We start from the raw sequence: 18,887 nt of genomic DNA, 5'->3' as shown, positions 1-18,887 counted from the left end.
TAACTAGTTGTCTCATTTTGAGTGCATTGGAAAAGACAAAAAGCTCTTCTTTTAATTTGTTTGTTAAGAAATATTTGTGTTTACAAGTATTTGCATTCTCAAACTCTTTCCTAGCTAGAATTTCATTGAAGGGAAAATATTGCTTAATCATCTTAAGTGCATTTTTTAGTGATTTCGAGTCGAGTCTTCACACCACAAGATTCATCTCTGCACCTCTTGACTTAAAAAAAAACCAATAAAAATAACGCTTAAAGTAAAATCTATCTGTCAGGCCAGGGTAACTCCAGAATGGGCAGAAGAAATCTGATTGATTATTTCATTAGCTAACTATCATTTATATACATAAATGGGACGGATCAGTTCATCTTCTTGATGACTGTTCACGTTCTAGTTTACCCAACCGTTGAAGATTAGGTGTGAACATTCCCCCCCTTAATCTGAAGGGATGTTGGTGAGTCGAAGCATCGTTCTGAATCTTTCAAGCTTTTCTCTTCCAAGCGCTTTGGTGAAGATGTCTACAATTTGCTCATTTGTGGAACAATGATGGAGATGGATTGTTTTGGCCTCAACATGATGTCGGATCAGATGATATTTAGTATTGATGTGCTTAGTACGATCATGGAACTTTGGGTTCTTAGCCAACTTTATTGCAGAGGTGTTATCAATCATGAGTGGAGTTGATTGTACTTGTTTTACTTGCAAATCTTCAAGAATTTTCCTGAGCCACACAATTTCTTTCGTTGCTTCAGCTGCTGCCAAGTATTCTGCTTCTGTTGTGGAATCTGCTGGAACTGATTGTTTGCGTGATCTCTAGGAGACAGCTCCTGATCCAAGACTCATAGCATATCCTGAAGTAGATACCCCAGTTTCTTTGTCTCCATCGAAGTCTGAATCAGGGTATCCAATCAAGCTGAAGTCGTCCACCTGTGTCTACTTGATTCCAAGGTCTTGAGTTCCCTTCAAGTACCTTAGAACTCTTTTTGCAGCAGACCAATGTCCCTCACAAGGCTTTTGCATAAACCTGGAGAGGATTCCAACAACAAATGAAATGTCTGGTCTGGTAGTAGTGAGGTAGATGAGACTTCCTACAAGTTGTCTATACTTTGTTGCATCCTCAAATTCCTTTCCTTCAATATATGTGAGCTTCAAGTTTTGTTCCATTGGAGTAGAAAGAGGATTGCACTCTGTCATGCCAAATCTGTTTAACAAATCTCCAATGTATTTCTTTTGAGAAAGAAATATGGATTTTGGATGTTGGGTTACTTCAATGCCAAGATAGTAATGAACATAGCCCAAATCAGTCATTTCAAAACTTTTTCCTAATTCTTTCTTTATGGATGCAATATAGCTTTCATTGTTCCCTGTCATTAAAAGATCATCTACATATACCACAAGATATACAACTGTTTTGCCAACTTTCTTGACAAATAAAGTTGCATCATCAAGATCAAAATGATTGAAGTTGAGTTTCAGAAGATGCTCAGTTAGTTTTTCATACCAAGCTCGTGGTGCTTGTTTGAGGCCATATAAGGACTTCACGAGTTTGCATACTTTGTGTTCATGTCCTTTCACAGAAAATCCTTCAGGCTGGGACATAAAAACGTTCTCTTTTAGATCTCCATTCAAGAATGCAGTTTTTACGTCCATTTGATGGACTTTCCAACCGTTCTGAGCAGCTAGTGCAAAGAGTGTCCAGATGGTGGCCCATTTTGCTGTGGGGGAAAAAGTTTCCTCTAATCAACCCCTTCCTTCTGTGCAAAACATTTTGCCACAAGCCTAGCTTTGTGCTTGTCAAGTGAGCCATCAGCTTTGTACTTGTTCTTGTAGACCCACTTGCAGCCAATTGGTTTGGTTCCAAATGGAGGATCAACCAGCTTCCAAGTGCCATTCTTTATGAGGGCATCATACTCCTTCTGCATCACTTCTTTCCATTCATCATGAGAAGTAGCTTCTTTGAAGGAAGTTGGTTCAGAATCTGTAGACAAGTTCAATTCACAATCATAAGTAACATCCATATCAACAGGTGAATTAGAGTTATCTACATCACCTCCATCTTGTTGGTTTCTATTTCTGGTTCCTGTTTTTCCAATTTCATCAGGATGAACACTTTCAAGTGTCTTTGTCAGCCACTTTGGGGGACCTTTCTGAGATGGTCCAGGCTGCTCTGTTGATTGAGTTGGGACTGAATCAAGATTAAGTCTCCCAATTCTATCAATTACATCACTTAAAGGATCATCCGGTGTTGGAGTTTCATGCAAGGGAGATTGTTCTTCAGAAAAAGATTCCACATGTTGATCTAGTATAGGAATCCCCCCTTCAAGATGTGGAATATGATTATCAAACTCTTGAAATGATTTCATTTTTGTGAATCTATCCAAGCGATTAAGTTGCCGCTCAACAACACTGTCAGATTTGGATGATTCGAGAAAAATGACATCTCTAGATAAAACAAACTTTTTATTTACTTCATCATAGAGGTGGTATGCTTTAGATGTGTTTGAATACCCCAAGAAGATACACTTATGACTTCTAGCACCAAGTTTGTTTCTATGTACCTTTGGTATTAAAGCATAACAGGTGGAACCAAAGATCCTGAGATGTTTTACCGAAGGAACATGTCCATACCACAATTCATAAGGAGTCTTGTTTCTTATAGCACTAGATGGACATCTATTCTTTATATATGCAGCACATAGAACAACATCAGCGCAAAACATTATCTTTACATTTTTGAAGAAAAGCATGGATCGTACCATATTCAAAATTGTTCTATTCATTCTTTCTGCTACACCATTCTGTTGGGGATTATAAGGTACAGTTGTTTGATGTTTGATCCCATGTTGGCGAAGATAGTTTTCAAATTCATTTGATGTATATTATTTTACATTATCATTGCAAATAGACCCAATATGAGATTGTGCATCATTTTCAATCCACTTATGAAAATTCTTGAATGTTTGAAAAGCATCAGATTTTTTCTTCAATAAATAAACCCAACACATTCTGGTGTAATCATTAATAAATGTCATGATATATTTATTTCCATTTGCAGAAGGAACAGGAATTGGACCACATAAATCCGAATGAATGAGTTCAAGCTTCCTATGTGCTCTTGAATGTGAATCATGAAAAGACTGTTTGCTATGCTTTCCTAGAATGCAAGCATCACATTTCTTATGTTTTCTAGGAATTGTGGGCAAACCAGCAACACCATTTTTCTTTAATAAGCAAAGACTGTCATAGTTTAAATGTCCAAATGTAGCGTGCCATAATAAACTTGATGGAAGTGTACCTTCTTCATGATGAGAAATATATGAGAAATGTTGTGCATGAGCAGAGGTTCCTTGCAGTTTAAGAAGTCTTTCTTCTTCTATTCCCCTCATGACAAGTGAGTGGTCAGATGCCTTTCTTACCTCAAGCTTTCCATCAAACATTTGAATGGAGTGACCTTGCTGGCGGATGTGGACCAAGGACAGCAAGTTTCTCTTGAGTTGTGGGAGATATAGAACATGATCCAGAAGAAAGTCTGGAAGACCAGGCAGTTTAAGCCTGATTGTGCCAAGCCCTGATGGCTTGATTTTTGACTGATCCACAAAGTATACTGCTCCATCAACATTGTCAGTGAAATATTCAAAAAAATCTTTCCTATGAGTCATATGACAGGTTGCTCTTGAATCAAGCAACCAATCATTTTTCGAAGAGGCAAGTGAAGCATTAAACAAATCTTCATTTACTCCAATGTTACATTGTGCCTCAATATAGTGAGCGGATTCAGGTGCTTTACCTTTGTCAGTGTCATCAGTTTTACCTTTCTGCTGATTTCTTCTCTGCTCAATTTTGTCCCATGGTAGCTTTCATGTAGAAGCATCATGTGATCCATTTCGTTTGCAGCGAATGCAATGCAGATCTGCCTTTTCTCCTTCAGAATGTCTGCCCCCCCTGCCTCTGAGGTATCTTCCTCTTCCTCTTCGTCCACCTCTTCCTCTTGTAGAATCTTGAGCAGGATGCTTTTCTTTATGAGCAAGGTAAACAGTCTCTTCAGAAGATTCAGGGACTGTCTTCTTTCCAAAGGCTTTCTCTCTTTCAGCAAACTTTTTCACAAGAGAGTCAAAGGTTATATATTTAAGATTTCCATTTGCTTGTAATGACTCAAGATAATTGGAGTAGGTAGGATAGAGTGCTTTGAGAAAGGCAATAAGAGAGATATCCAACTCAACCTTAGTGGATTTAATATCATGCATTATAGACTTTATTTCAGATGCAAGAGCAAGAGGATCATTATTTTTCAGTTCAAGAGTGAAGAGTTTAATCATGAGCTGAACAACTTCAAGTGCAGAATGTGAATCATAGAGTTCTTTCAGCTTTTGTAAAGCTTCAAAGGCAGTGGAATAAGATGAAATATGACGACTTACTTCTTCATTTACAGATGCTGCAATCAATGCATAGGCTTTGCTGTTCTTGTTTTCCCAAATGACAAGTTCTTTATCTGATGTAGGCTGCACAAGGTCTTTGTCTTCTTCTCCGACACACACTCCTTTCCACAACTCATTGTAGATGAGGGTGTGTTTTACCATCCGAGACCATTCAGAATAGTTCTCCTTGCCAGTGAGAACTATTCCGACCATAGAGATGATTGAATGCATTCTGTAAAAAATTACTTCTGCTAAAGAAAAAAATCCTTACGTTACAGCCTTCAAATCCCTCTAATATTTGCTAAAAGCATCAGCATTTCATTGTACATATCACTGCAATACTACTATGTTTTGAAAAATGCGCAATGGATCACTTCAATATATCACTTCATTCTATTAATATATCACTTCAATATATCAATATATTATGCAATTGAAAAAATGCGCAAGGGATCACTTCACTTCATTGTATTAATATATCACTTCAATATATCAATATATATTATGCAATACTACAAATGCTTTGGTATATAAGACATTCTGGAAACACCGCAATATTTTGAATGACATACAAACGCTTTGAATTATTTAAACTGTGTAATATCATGAAGTCAACAAACTGCTCAACGCTATACCAAAACCGCCATCATAAATATACATTGAAGTTAAAATCAACAGCACAACACTATACTCTCAACTATCCCAGCAGCTTCGTGTCCACGAATGCATGAAAAAGACCCTCGGGATCCTTTCCGCTTCAAGTATAGAGCCACATGCAATATCTTATGCGGGCCTCCAGTGTAAAATGGTATTCGATTCATATAAAATCGAGCGCGCCTTTTACACAAACTGCTACACAAATAATTTGACCATGCAAACTTAAAATACGGTGCTGCACAGACATAGTTGGAAGAAAAGCCTTTTGCATTCTCGGCAGTTGATTCACATTTTCTGAATAAACACAGAAAAAATGGCGGAGAAAGAGGCCAGACACGTAGAATGGGCGAGGCTGAGAATAGCGGGGCGACCTCTGATAACAGGCATGGCAATTGGGGAGACTCCTCTCTCTAAGAAACCAATGGACAACACACTAATTGTATATCTACGCCTGTTGCATTAACAACCAGACAGTGCGTATTCTAAAACAGCGCATATTCAAATCAAAAAAACATGCTATCTGTGGTTTGCAATGGGAAATGTAGCCATTTCTGAATTTTCAACGACAAATTACTCCATAGTGATAACATCCAAGAAAAGGGCGTGTCAATTTTCAGAGACCAAATGATATTCTAACCAGAGACAAGCGTTAGCGCTGGCAGAGGCAGAGACAAGCGTTAGCGCTGGCAGAGGCAGAGACAAGCGTTCAGGCAGAGGCGCCAAGCAAACGTTCAGATAGAGGCGCCAGGAAAATGTTCAGACAGAGGCGTTAGGCAAATGTTCAGACAGAGGCATTATGGCCAGAGGAGTTACAAGGAATCTGGGACCTGCGCTCTGATACCATGTCAGGCCAGGGTAACTCCAGAATGGGCAGAAGAAATCTGATTGATTATTTCATTAGCTAACTATCATTTATATACATAAATGGGACGGATCAGTTTATCTTCTTGATGACTGTTCACGTTCCTGTTTACCCAACCGTTGAAGATTAGGTGTGAACACTATCTAGTAATATTTTTATTTCTAGGGATTTGATACACCAATATAGCTTAGGCTAGTGTATGGAGTAGGGAGTAATTAACTCTCCAAGACAGTAAAACAAACAAGTAGTTGTATCTTGCGGTAGGAGAGAAATCCAATTGTTGCATTTATGCTCTGGGAAAGATCCTCTTAAAGGAGAAGCACGAGATCGTGTTCGAACCAGTGTCGGAATCAATCCTTCCTCATTGGGAACGACACCAGATATTCACGTATTAAAAATGGTAAACCTCGGATTAACCATTGTCGACGAGCCTGGGGTCACTTGTTGGTAAACCTTGGATTATGTCAAGGAGCCTTCAAGGGGATTGAGCTTGTTACTCTGCCCTTCTGTGTGTATCGGATCGTAGATTGTTCCCCCAGGTATATTTGTTTCCATTGGTAACCTTAGTGACCTGTTGTGGCCAGCAACAACCCCCCCCCCCCCCCCTTTGTTCAAACTAGTATCTACCACGATGCTAGAATGAATGGGGACCCTTAGTTTCATTTCAAAAAAGAAAAATAATAATAAATAAAGATTTCTTTTGAAATTGCAAGCATCAGCTTAGGAAAGGCTTCTTGGACAACTTAAGCCCAAACCTGTGTTCATAAAAGCAAATCTTCAAGGTCGCAGCATGAAAAGGGTGAGAAACGCCCGCATTTCCCTTCTGAAGGCCAATATGCACATCATCTCGGCATTAATAAACCACGTCGCATCGCAATATGTTAACATCCATAGACAAAATCTTACGAGTCCGCTGATTTGCGATATTGCGATGGAGCGATCGCACATCGCAGAAATGAGACAGGGTACGTTACCAAACATTGAACCATTGCGATCCGCGATGTTGCGATGCTGCGATATGCAATATTGCGATCACTACCGTTTGCGATCGCGCGGCATGCAGGATGCGTTGGCAGTTCATAAAAGCTCCTTGATACGACTCCTTTGGGCACACCACCCAAAGAAAATCCACTTACTATAACCTGACTTGGAAATTATTGCGCTTTTAATGTTAGTAATGAATTAGTTATCAGTTATTAAGTGGCATAAAGACGCGTGCCTTAATGTGGATTTACTTCACGTAAGGTGGCGTATCTGATTTAGCTCTTGCATTCAAAACTCTCCCATCACCTTTTTTTTAATCAATCTTTCCATTTCTCTCATAACCTGCAGGAGCAAAGTGCGAAGGCAAAAATCAAACAGAAACGATAAGCAAGATGGGGAAGAAGAACAAAGCTCAGAGCTCAGAAACAAGAAAAAAGACCAAGGAGATGGCGCCCCTTTACACAGATACCGCATGCAATAAAGATGCAGGAATTTCCACATGGGAAAGCATGTATAGACTGTTGGAGGAGGAGAACCCTAGAATAATCAAGGCAACTGCTGCTGTCGCAGATGCACCACGCTCTTCAGAAGCATCCCTGGAAGATCTAGCGTGCTCTTTCCTCCACAGGATAGCATCAAGGCCGAAGATCCTACCGTATACGGACATGATCAAGTGGGTTTTAGATGACGCAGAACTGCATCATAGGCAATTCAAAGTCAAAGGACATGGTCTCGTAGGATCGTTCGCGGCTCAAGACCTGAAACTCATGTATCACCTTCCCGAACCTCAAACGACCTACAATGCAGATTTTGTTAGGAAGTTCGCAGCAGAGAATCCGGACCTATCAGACACTACCAAAGAATGGTCGAAAACGGATGAACCACTGAAGAAAGATAAGAACGGTATGTATAGCACCGGTTCCCTTACTTCTCCGTATTGTTTTGCTGCAGCCATGCTCTGTAGGCTATTCGGTAAGCCTGATATCAATAAATTTCCATCTGAATGGCTACCGTTAATTGATGCTGCGACTAATTCCGAGGTAATAGATTGGGCCAAAATCCTTTCTGACACTCTATACACGGCCATTCTTCACTATCGTTCTAAAAGATCCTTCTCCCAAAGGTTTTATCCCCCTTTTTATATGTCTGCCTACATAATGGACTATATCTGTTATGTGTCTAAATCCCCCACTATGGGCTGGCAATGGACTACCCAGGACCCATTGCCCATTCATGTCTAGCATAAAGTCTTGTGGGATTCTCAGTTTGCCCCTCATTTTTACCAGATTTGCCACGGGCTCATACTGCCCATCCATAGAATGATATATGATAAAGACCCTCCGAGATGCTCTCCCGAAGCACAAAACGACATCACCTCCGTAGCAAGATGGTTTGGAGAAGAATGGTTTACCTACATTCGATTTTTTGGAAGCACAGTACCTCCTCATGTCCTACCCTTGTACATCCCAGATAAATTGTTGGCTTGAGAAATCGCTTATCAGACTTGTTCTGAAGGTGGTTTAACTAAGGACCTACAGAACAAAAAGAAGGCCATTTGGCCTCCATTCCCCGTCACATGTGGGGCCTTCTCTTTATTCGATGTGGGACACGCTTTTGGTGAGGTGGACAATGTGACGTGTCTCCAACTATTTAAACTCCCACCAAGGCCATTCGACCCAAATAAAGTCGCCCAGGAATTTACAACTAGCGTCAGGATAAGTGTGTTCTTTAGACAGAAAGATCTGTTTGACGACCTCTTTCAGAGTAAGAGCTCGATCAAAGAAGTTTTGCAAGAAGCTCAGTCAAGGTTGTCCCCAGACAACCTCCGGAAATTCAAGTTGTATAGAGAAAGAAGGCTGGCTAACATTCCACTGGAAGTGCTGCGGATAGCTGCCAGAGAACCGACTCCAAGCGTCAGCCTCAGTGAACACTCCAACGCCTCCAAATCTGATTCCAGTGCCGTAAAAGAAATATCTCCAGATCCTGAAGAGTCTGTCCACAAAGAAGACATGAACGCAGAAACAATCAAAGACACGGCTCAGTCAAGTTCGATGGCTCAGCAGCAAGTTGTCGTCTCGCCACCAAGAGGAATTCCCCCTCCCGTCACTGAAGCACCTCTGGTTACAACAGAACTAGATAAAGAATGGGAGACCTTCAATGAACTGATAAATCCTGAAGGCCAAGTCCCGCAAACACCTGTGAGAAATACTCAGGTGGTGCAAGAGGTCTTCTCAACCATAGTCAGTGGTACCGTAGAGACGGAGCATCTCCCTATAGCTCCATCCTCAGAACTTCTACTCGGCGTAGAAGAAATCCCTCCACTGGACGTATTTTACAGTCCACAGCACAAGGCAGTTGTGAGAAGACAAAGAAAGAAAAGGAAGCTTGAAAATGCACTGGCTCAGAATGTTGAACACCTAGATGTCTTGTGGAAAGACCCGAATAACAATCCAACAGAAAATCTCACGAAATTGTCTCAAATTGCGGGAGCATATGCTTCCGCAACTATCGACAAGGCCTCTGAAGTTCAACAACTTCTAAAAGAATGTGAAAGTCAAATACAACTGCTGCAACAACAGTTGCGACAAGCCAATGAGAACGCTGAAGCCTCCAAGCAGCTTGAAGAGCTACAAGAAAGCTTTCGCCAGATGCAGGTGAGCCACCAAAGAAGTATTGAAGAGAAAGAAAAACAACTGCAGACGGTGCAAGAAATGCATAAGGATGAACCCAAGCTGACAGAGTTTATTTCAGAATCCATCGGCTTGAACGACCAATTGTCACAGCAACAGGAGGAAGTGGTGCGCAAAATATCACAGTGGAGGGAGTTTTTTGAAATAAGCGACAAGATCACCAGCCAAGTAGTGGAACTACGGAATGACTATGACCAGGCCAACAAAAGAATAACAGAATACCTGGCTTGGAAAAATGACGAGGAAGGGAAAAGAGCAGGGGCACCCAAGATTAATGAAAATCATAAAGAACTGCTCTTTAACAAGTGGGACGAGCAAATAACACAGGCGGAGCAGGCGGCAGAGTCAGTGGCAACACAGGCGACTATACTTATCGATTGTGTAAATGAAAATTTACACAGGGCCAACTTAGTTTCAGAATCCTCTCCGGGGTACCTACCATCGCATCGCAACTGGAGGCTGAGTGGAAGCAGAAAGCACAGGCAAACGGGGAGACAATCCGAGCATTATCGAGGCTAAACTGGGAAAGTTACTGGACTTACTTAGTTAAGCCCCACAGCCAATGCATGACAGTAAGGTGCATCATGAAAGTGGCCGAGAAAGTAGCGCCAGCTCTTATGGACGCTGTTTTCACAGCCCAACTAAGCACGGAAGTCGGCCAACCGACTCTTCTCAAGCCCATGCTTCAAAACTGCAATTTCAGAGACCAGATTAAGAAGTAATTTCAATTTAGAAAGTTGTTTTTCTTTTTGTTTTACAGGATTAGAAAAAGGACGGTCATTTGAGAGCCGTATCCTAAAATTTTGTAATAATACTATTATTAGGATTAGATAGTAGTATTTTAACCCTTCTCATTGCATTGGAGAAGGGTCCAGATATTTGTCAAAAACTTGTCCTCAGAACATGCACTTCTGCACCCTCAGAGGAGGTTTTGATGAATGGAAGGATCGTGATTTATTTATGTTTGCATCCTTATGTCTGCTACTGATGTTGCACTTCTGTACTCTTGGTAGATGTTAGAAGCAAGTAGAGGTAGATCGTTATTGTTTGAAGTCTATGGGTAAAGAACTAGTCATCAATGGTACTTTTATCTCTTGATTAATTTCTGCTTGTATTCTTAAAGCGATATACAGCTGATATTGTTTGCATGTTAATGTATGAATATATAAGTTATCATTTGGCACTTCTGTACGGTGGATTTGTCTATTCATGTTTAATATGCGAATGATTTGATTATGCGATGTGTTGTTCACAACCGCTCTGCCTAACTTCTTATGCAGAATGGTTTATCCTTATTGATTTATATTCTGATATCGGTTGAATGATCTTTATCACCAGCTGTTGTTAGAAATCTTTCTAGATCACATGATAAAAGAAACATCCCGGGTTAATGTAAATTTTGTGTGTTGCTTTCATTTGATTATAGTAATTTAGGCTCAAGTTTGTAAGATAAATTTACAGTAGTCTTTAGAACGTTTCTTAGAAATAACCTAACCAAAATTCCACACACACACACACATACACATCCCATGCATCGGGAAGCTGGTCCCGTTATCCCCAGTCGGACCCGCTACTCCAAACGGGCAAGGAGCCGCTAAGCAGGTTCCGGACCGGGTGGGTATCCCCCTTGTTGTTGACCCGACTTTGGGCCACTCAACATTTCTGGCACTAGAAGGAGGGCCTGAGCATATTGTCTGTTGGGATATGTTTAAAACTAGAAGTCCTGGAAAAGGATGTCTACTCACAGAATTCCCATTTGGAGTTGCATCCAGGTTCCTACATCTTCCAACACTCCACCAGACGTGGTAAGACTATTATCTCAGGTAAAATTTAATGGTGAGAATAATTCTTCTGCATTTCATCACGCCTTACAGTTCATTCACAGAGTCTCTAGTGCTGATATTCAGAGAATTGACGAAGGCGTTCTGTGCAGGATTTTTACTCTCACATTCACAGTAGAAGCTCGGAGATGGTGCAGGAGCCTCCCAACTGCATCAGTCCACAGCTGGGACCAACTTGTTCGAGCTTTCATCTTGGAATTTGATTGCTATGAATACGACCAGGTATACGATGAGATCGACCATCTGCGGAAACAAGACGAGCCCATAAGGGATTTCAATATACGATTTCATCTTAAATTTCTACAATATGATCTTGAAGATGAACTCACATATGAAGAATCTTCGGATTATGATGAGCGTTTCTCACCTCCTGCACCTGATCAGACGGAATTTAGCCTAGGAGTTTTGCATGCTCTAACATCAGAAAACGCAAGCGAAAGTACTGAAGGGGAAGGTGCCCTGACATCAGAAGTTGACTTTAATGTAAAATCAGACAACATCATTTCAAATCAACAACTCCTGGTGCCAAGGTTAGATCCACCTACTGTTTCTCTTTCGAAAAGTATCGACGCGAAAAGGTACGATCTAAAGCCCGATGCCTATTGTGAATCTGATGAACGAGATTTATTTGATGATTTTAAATACATTGTTCTAGATCGACATTTTTCTCTTTACCCCGATGTTTTTTGTAATAACAATCTTCTCCCTCATAGTATCAAGTCTATTCCAATAGAGGGCTATTCAAACGAAACATCACTGGGTTTCCAAAATAAAGAGACCACTATATCACAGTCTACGATTCATATCAAACAAGAGCTGCCTCATCTCCCTTGTCTAAAAACATATAATGAAAAAGAGGAACCTAGGGAAAATTGTGAAATCTTTCATGATAGTTGCTTTGATATTTGTGATGATATTGAATTGCCGCAGGTAACTCAACTAGGGTCTGGTTATAAGAAACATCTTAGATCAGAAACTGCTTTATCTGACCCTCATCTCAAAGCAAAATCTCATTTGAATAATTTCACTCTCCGAAGCGATACTCCTATCTACGATTCATATCCAGAGGAGATCTCCATCCCTGATCGCAATCATGATTCAATTCCCGATTCACAGAACCCGGCCAGTTCTCGTGAAAAACACAGAGTTTCAAATAACTCCCAGATGTGCAACACCACTGTATATATAGCTACCCAATCTTTTCTTTCTCACTTATTTTCTTTGTGTACGAAATCGAATCTCTCTTTAAAACTCCAAAATTTTGATAGATTAGATTTTGGTGATATATGTATAAAAGCTTTCATCCCAAACGAGATCGCTAAACACTCAGAATTAACAATAGACGGGTCACAAGCCACCCAAATCAAAGAACATATCTCACGGATTGGCTTGTTGTCCTTTCCATCGAAAGATCACCCATTCACAAAAGAAATTCATCCCAATTTCTGCGATCCAATAGGTATTCAGTTGGAAGAAACCTATCACAAGAAAATAAAATCAAACAAGATTCCAACTGGATTCATGATTCCCTATCCCCTAAACAACAAGTTCTATCCATGGGGAATTCGATTCATTTTTTTTATCCTGAGGCAATCTATGCGACTAGGAATAATAATGAATCGTTGGTTCCACTGGAAATACCATTTCTCTTAGCTATTTCCTGCACATAATTAGAATAGGAGTAGGAGTAGTTTAGCTAAAGTTATTAGTTTTGCTTCCAATAATTGATAGGCAAAGTTAGTTATATTCTCTATATAACCCCATAGAATAGTTACCTCTCCCAAATAAAAGTTTGTTCTGGCAAAGCAATATTTGACGTTTGCGAAAGAAACCCTGTCTCTGTTAAAGATTTTGGAATTTCGGTTCTTATGAACAACTAAGCTTGTGGGAATTCGGTCTTTATTGTCAATAGATCTTTAACTCAGAAGATGGTGTTAGAATTCAAACCCAGAAAATTTTAAAGAAAGCTATCTCAGTGAGGAATTCGTGTTAGATCAGCACAATAAAAGGTATCAATATTAGAATAAAGGTTCTCTGTGAAAACAACCATTATCAAAAGTAGCCCTATCATTGTCGTCCAGAACTTTCTTAAGGAAAGAGAATTTGACTTCCTCCCTGCTGAAGAAGAATGCAACGATTCAGGAGAATAACCCGAAAGGATGCTATATCTCGAAGAATAAGAGGTCTCATCACGAGCCGACTTATCATGATCACAGATATTATAACTTGCTGACTTTGCCAAAACTGTCTACCAAAACAGGGCAATGACTCAAGATTGTTGCGATCAAAAGACAAGGGGTCTCATCACGAGCCAGCTTGTTCAGCAAAAGTATAAATCAAGTGAATGACTGTGTCATAATTTTGGCCACCAAACCAAGACATTGTTCTTTTGAGGTTTGCAAAAAAAAAAAAAAAAAAGCATCAAGAAAGGTATAATTCTTCTGAAAAATTTGCAAGAAACTGAGGCAGGATAAAGGATCATTCCTGGATAATAGGTAACCCTATCGAGGCTATGGACGCCTGCTGGCAATAGTGTCTCTACCTGCGACAAAGGGACATTCTCTAAAAAGGGGCTGATACATAGAGAACACTTTATTTTTATGTTCTACAAGACCAAGTAATAACTGATCTAAACTCGAAAACAGCCTGGGAATGCAAGTAATTGGAATAGAATGGGGAGAAGACAAAACATCATTGACGCTTTAAAGTATTATTTCTCTTATCCTTTTATAATAAAGTTCGAATTCCCTGAGAGATTTTTTGGAAAAAGGGTCTGAAAACGTCAATAGAAAAAGAGCAGAGATAACTGGTTCTCCCAAGTGAATCGCCAATTGTTGTGGCCAGCAACAACCCCCCCCCTTTGTTCAAACTAGTATCTACCACGATGCTAGAATGAATGGGGACCCTTAGTTTCATTTCAAAAAAGAAAAATAATAATAAATAAAGATTTCTTTTGAAATTGCAAGCATCAGCTTAGGAAAGGCTTCTTGGACAACTTAAGCCCAAACCTGTGTTCATAAAAGCAAATCTTCAAGGTCGCAGCACGAAAAGGGTGAGAAACGCCCGCATTTCCCTTCTAAAGGCCAATATGCACATCATCTCGGCATTAATAAACCACGTCGCATTGCAATATGTTAACATCCATAGACAAAAGCTTACGAGTCCGCTGATTTGCGATATTGCGATGGAGCGATCGCACATCGCAGAAATGAGACAGGGTACGTTAGCAAACATTGAACCATTGCGATCCGCGATGTTGCGATGCTGCGATATGTGATATTGCGATCGCTACCGTTTGCGATCGCGCGGCATGCAGGATGCATTGGCAGCTCATAAAAGCACCTTGATACGACTCCTTCGGGCACACCACCCAAAGAAAATCCACTTACTATAACCTGACTTGGAAATTATTGCGCTTTTAATGTTAGTAATGAATTAGTTGTCAGTTATTAAGTGGCATAAAGACGCGTGCCTTAATGCGGATTTACTTCACGTAAGGTGGCGTATTTGATTTAGCTCTTGCATTCAAAACTCTCCCATCACCTTTTTTTAATCAATCTTTCCATTTCTCTCATAACCTGCAGGAGCGAAGTGCGAAGGCAAAAATCAAACAGAAACGATAAGCAAGATGGGGAAGAAGAACAAAGCTCAGAGCTCAGAAACAAGAGAAAAGACCAAGGAGATGGCGCCCCTTTACACAGATATTGCATGCAATAAAGATGCAGGAATTTCCACATGGGAAAGCATGTATAGACTGTTGGAGGAGGAGAACCCTAGAATAATCAAGGCAACTGCTGCTGTCGCAGATGCACCACGCTCTTCAGAAGCATCCCTGGAAGATCTAGCGTGCTCTTTCCTCCACAGGATAGCATCAAGGCCGAAGATCCTACCGTATACGGACATGATCAAGTGGGTTTTAGATGACGCAGAACTGCATCATAGGCAATTCAAAGTCAAAGGACATGGTCTCGTAGGATCGTTCGCGGCTCAAGACTTGAAACTCATGTATCACCTTCCCGAACCTCAAATGACCTACAATGCAGATTTTGTTAGGAAGTTCGCAGCAGAGAATCCGGACCTATCAGACACTACCAAAGAATGGTCGAAAAGGGATGAACCACTGAAGAAATATAAGAACAGTATGTATAGCACTGGTTCCCTTACTTCTCCGTATTGTTTTGCTGCAGCCATGCTCTGTAGGCTATTCGGTAAGCCTGATATCAATAAATTTCCATCTGAATGGCTACCGTTAATTGATGTTGCGACTAATTCCGAGGTAATAGATTGGGCCAAAATCCTTTCTGACACTCTATACACGGCCATTCTTCACTATCGTTCTAAAAGATCCTTCTCCCGAAGGTTTTATCCCCCTTTTTATATGTCTGCCTACATAATGGACTCTATCTGTTATGTGTCTAAATTCCCCACTATGGGCTGGCAATGGACTACCCAGGACCCATTGCCCATTCATGTCTACCATAAAGTCTTGTGGGATTCTCAGTTTGCCCCTCATCTTTACCAGATTTGCCACGGGCTCATACTGCCCATCCATAGAATGATATATGATAAAGACCCTCCGAGATGCTCTCCCGAAGCACAAAACGACATCACCTCCGTAGCAAGATGGTTTGGAGAAGAATGGTTTACCTACATTCGAGTTTTTGGAAGCACAGTACCTCCTCATGTCCTACCCTTGTACATCCCAGATAAATTGTTGGCTCGAGAAATCGCTTATCAGACTTGTTCTGAAGGTGGTTTAACTAAGGACCTACAGAACAAAAAGAAGGTCATTTGGCCTCCATTCCCCATCACATGTGGGGCCTTCTCTTTATTCGATGTGGGACACGCTTTTGGTGAGGTGGAGAATGTGACGTGTCTCCAACTATTTAAACTCCCACCAAGGCCATTCGACCCAAATAAAGTCGCCCAGGAATTTACAATTAGCGTCAGGATAAGTGTGTTCTCTGGACAGAAAGATCCGTTTGACGACCTCTTTCAGAGTAAGAGCTTGATCAAAGAAGTTTTGCAAGAAGCTCAGTCAAGGTTATCCCCAGACAACCTCCGGAAATTCAAGTTGTATAGAGAAAGAAGGCTGGCTAACATTCCACTGGAAGTGCTATGGATAGCTGCCAGAGAACCGACTCCAAGCGTCAGCCTCAGTGAACACTCCAACGCCTCCAAATCTGATTCCAGTGCCGTAAAAGAAATATCTCCAAATCCTGAAGAGTCTATCCACAAAGAAGACATGAACGCAGAAACAATCAAAGACACGGCTCAGTCAAGTTCGATGGCTCAGCAGCAAGTTGCCGTCTCGCCACCAAGAGGAATTCCCCCTCCCGTCACTGAAGCACCTCTGGTTACAACAGAACTAGATAAAGAATGGGAGACCTTCAATGAACTGATAAATCTTGAAGGCCAAGTCCCGCAAACACCTGTGAGCAATACTCAGGTGGTGCAAGAGGTCTTCTCAACCATAGTCAGTGGTACCGTAGAGACGGAGCATCTCCCTATAGCTCCATCCTCAGAACTTCTACTCGGCGTAGAAGAAATCCCTCCACTGGACGTATTTTACAGTCCACAGCACAAGGCAGTTGTGAGAAGACAAAGAAAGAAAATGAAGCTTGAAAATGCACTGGCTCAGAATGTTGAACACCTAGATGTCTTGTGGAAAGACCCGAATAACAATCCAACAAAAAATCTCACGAAATTGTCTCAAATTGCGGGAGCATATGCTTCTGCAACTATCGACAAGGCCTCTGAAGTTCAACAGCTTCTAAAAGAATGTGAAAGTCAAATACAACTGCTGCAACAACAGTTGCGACAAGCCAATGAGAACGCTGAAGCCTCCAAGCAGCTTGAAGAGCTACAAGAAAGCTTTCGCCAGATGCAGGTGAGCCACCAAAGAAGTATTGAAGAGAAAGAAAAACAACTGCAGACGGTGCAAGAAATGCATAAGGATGAACCCAAGCTGACAGAGTTTATTTCAGAATCCATCGGCTTGAACGACCAATTGTCACAGCAACAGGAGGAAGTGGTGCGCAAAATATCACAGTGGAGGGAGTTTTGTGAAATAAGCGACAAGATCACCAGCCAATTAGTGGAACTACGGAATGACTATGACCAGGCCAACAAAAGAATAACAGAATACCTGGCTTGGCAAAATGACGAGGAAGGGAAAAGAGCAGGGGCACCCAAGATTAATGAAAATCATAAAGAACTGCTCTTTAACAAGTGGGACGAGCAAATAACACAGGCGGAGCAGGCGGCAGAGTCAGCGGCAACACAGGCGACTATACTTATCGATTGTGTAAATGAAAATTTACACAGGGCCAACTTAGTTTCAGAATCCACTCCGGGGTACCTACCAATCGCATCGCAACTGGAGGCTGAGTGGAAGCAGAAAGCACAGGAAAACGGGGAGACAATCCGAGCATTATCGAGGCTAAACTGGGAAAGTTACTGGACTTACTTAGTTAAGCCCCACAGCCAATGCATGACAGTAAGGTGCATCATGAACGCGGCCGAGAAAGTAGCGCCAGCTCTTATGGACGCTGTTTTCGTAGCCCAACTAAGCACGGAAGTTGGCCAACCGACTCTTCTCAAGCCCATGCTTGAAAACTGCAATTTCAGAGACCAGATTAAGAAGTAATTTCAATTTAGAAAGTTGTTTTTCTTTTTGTTTTACAGGATTAGAAAAAGGACGGTCATTTGAGAGCCGTATCTTAAAATTTTTTAATAATACTATTATTAGGATTAGATAGTAGTATTTTAACCCTTCTCATTGCATTGGAGAAGGGTCCAGATATTTGTCAAAAACTTGTCCTCAGAACATGCACTTCTGCACCCTCAGAGGAGGTTTTGATGAATGGAAGGATCGTGATTTATTTATGTTTGCATTCTTATGTCTGCTACTGATGTTGCACTTCTGTACTCTTGGTAGATGTTAGAAGCAAGTAGAAGTAGATCGTTATTGTTTGAAGTCTATGGGTAAGAATTAGTCATCAATGGTACTTTTATCTCTTGATTAATTTCTGCTTGTATTCTTAAAACGATATACAACTGATATTGTTTGCATGTTAATGTATGAATATATAAGTTATCATTTGGCACTTCTGTACGGTGGATTTGTCTATTCATGTTTAATATGTGAATGATTTGATTATGCGATGTGTTGTTCACAACCGCTTTGCCTAACTTCTTATGCAGAATGGTTTATCCTTACTGATTTATATTCTGATATCGGTTGAATGATCTTTATCACCAGCTGTTGTTAGAAATTTTTCTAGATCTCATGATAAAAGAAACATCCCGGGTTAATGTAAATTCTATGTGTTGTTTTCATTTGATTATAGTAATTTAGGCTCAAGTTTGTAAGATAAATTTACAGTAGTCTTTAGAACGTTTCTTAGAAATAACCTAACCAAAATTCCACACACACACA

Source organism: Pinus tabuliformis, chromosome 8, assembly GCF_031772625.1.
Source record: "Pinus tabuliformis cultivar Carrire ecotype Pingquan chromosome 8, CPIR1, whole genome shotgun sequence".
Lineage (NCBI taxonomy): Eukaryota > Viridiplantae > Streptophyta > Pinopsida > Pinales > Pinaceae > Pinus > Pinus tabuliformis.
The sequence above is the reverse complement of the archived record's forward strand: the minus strand, read 5'-3'. Positions refer to the sequence as shown.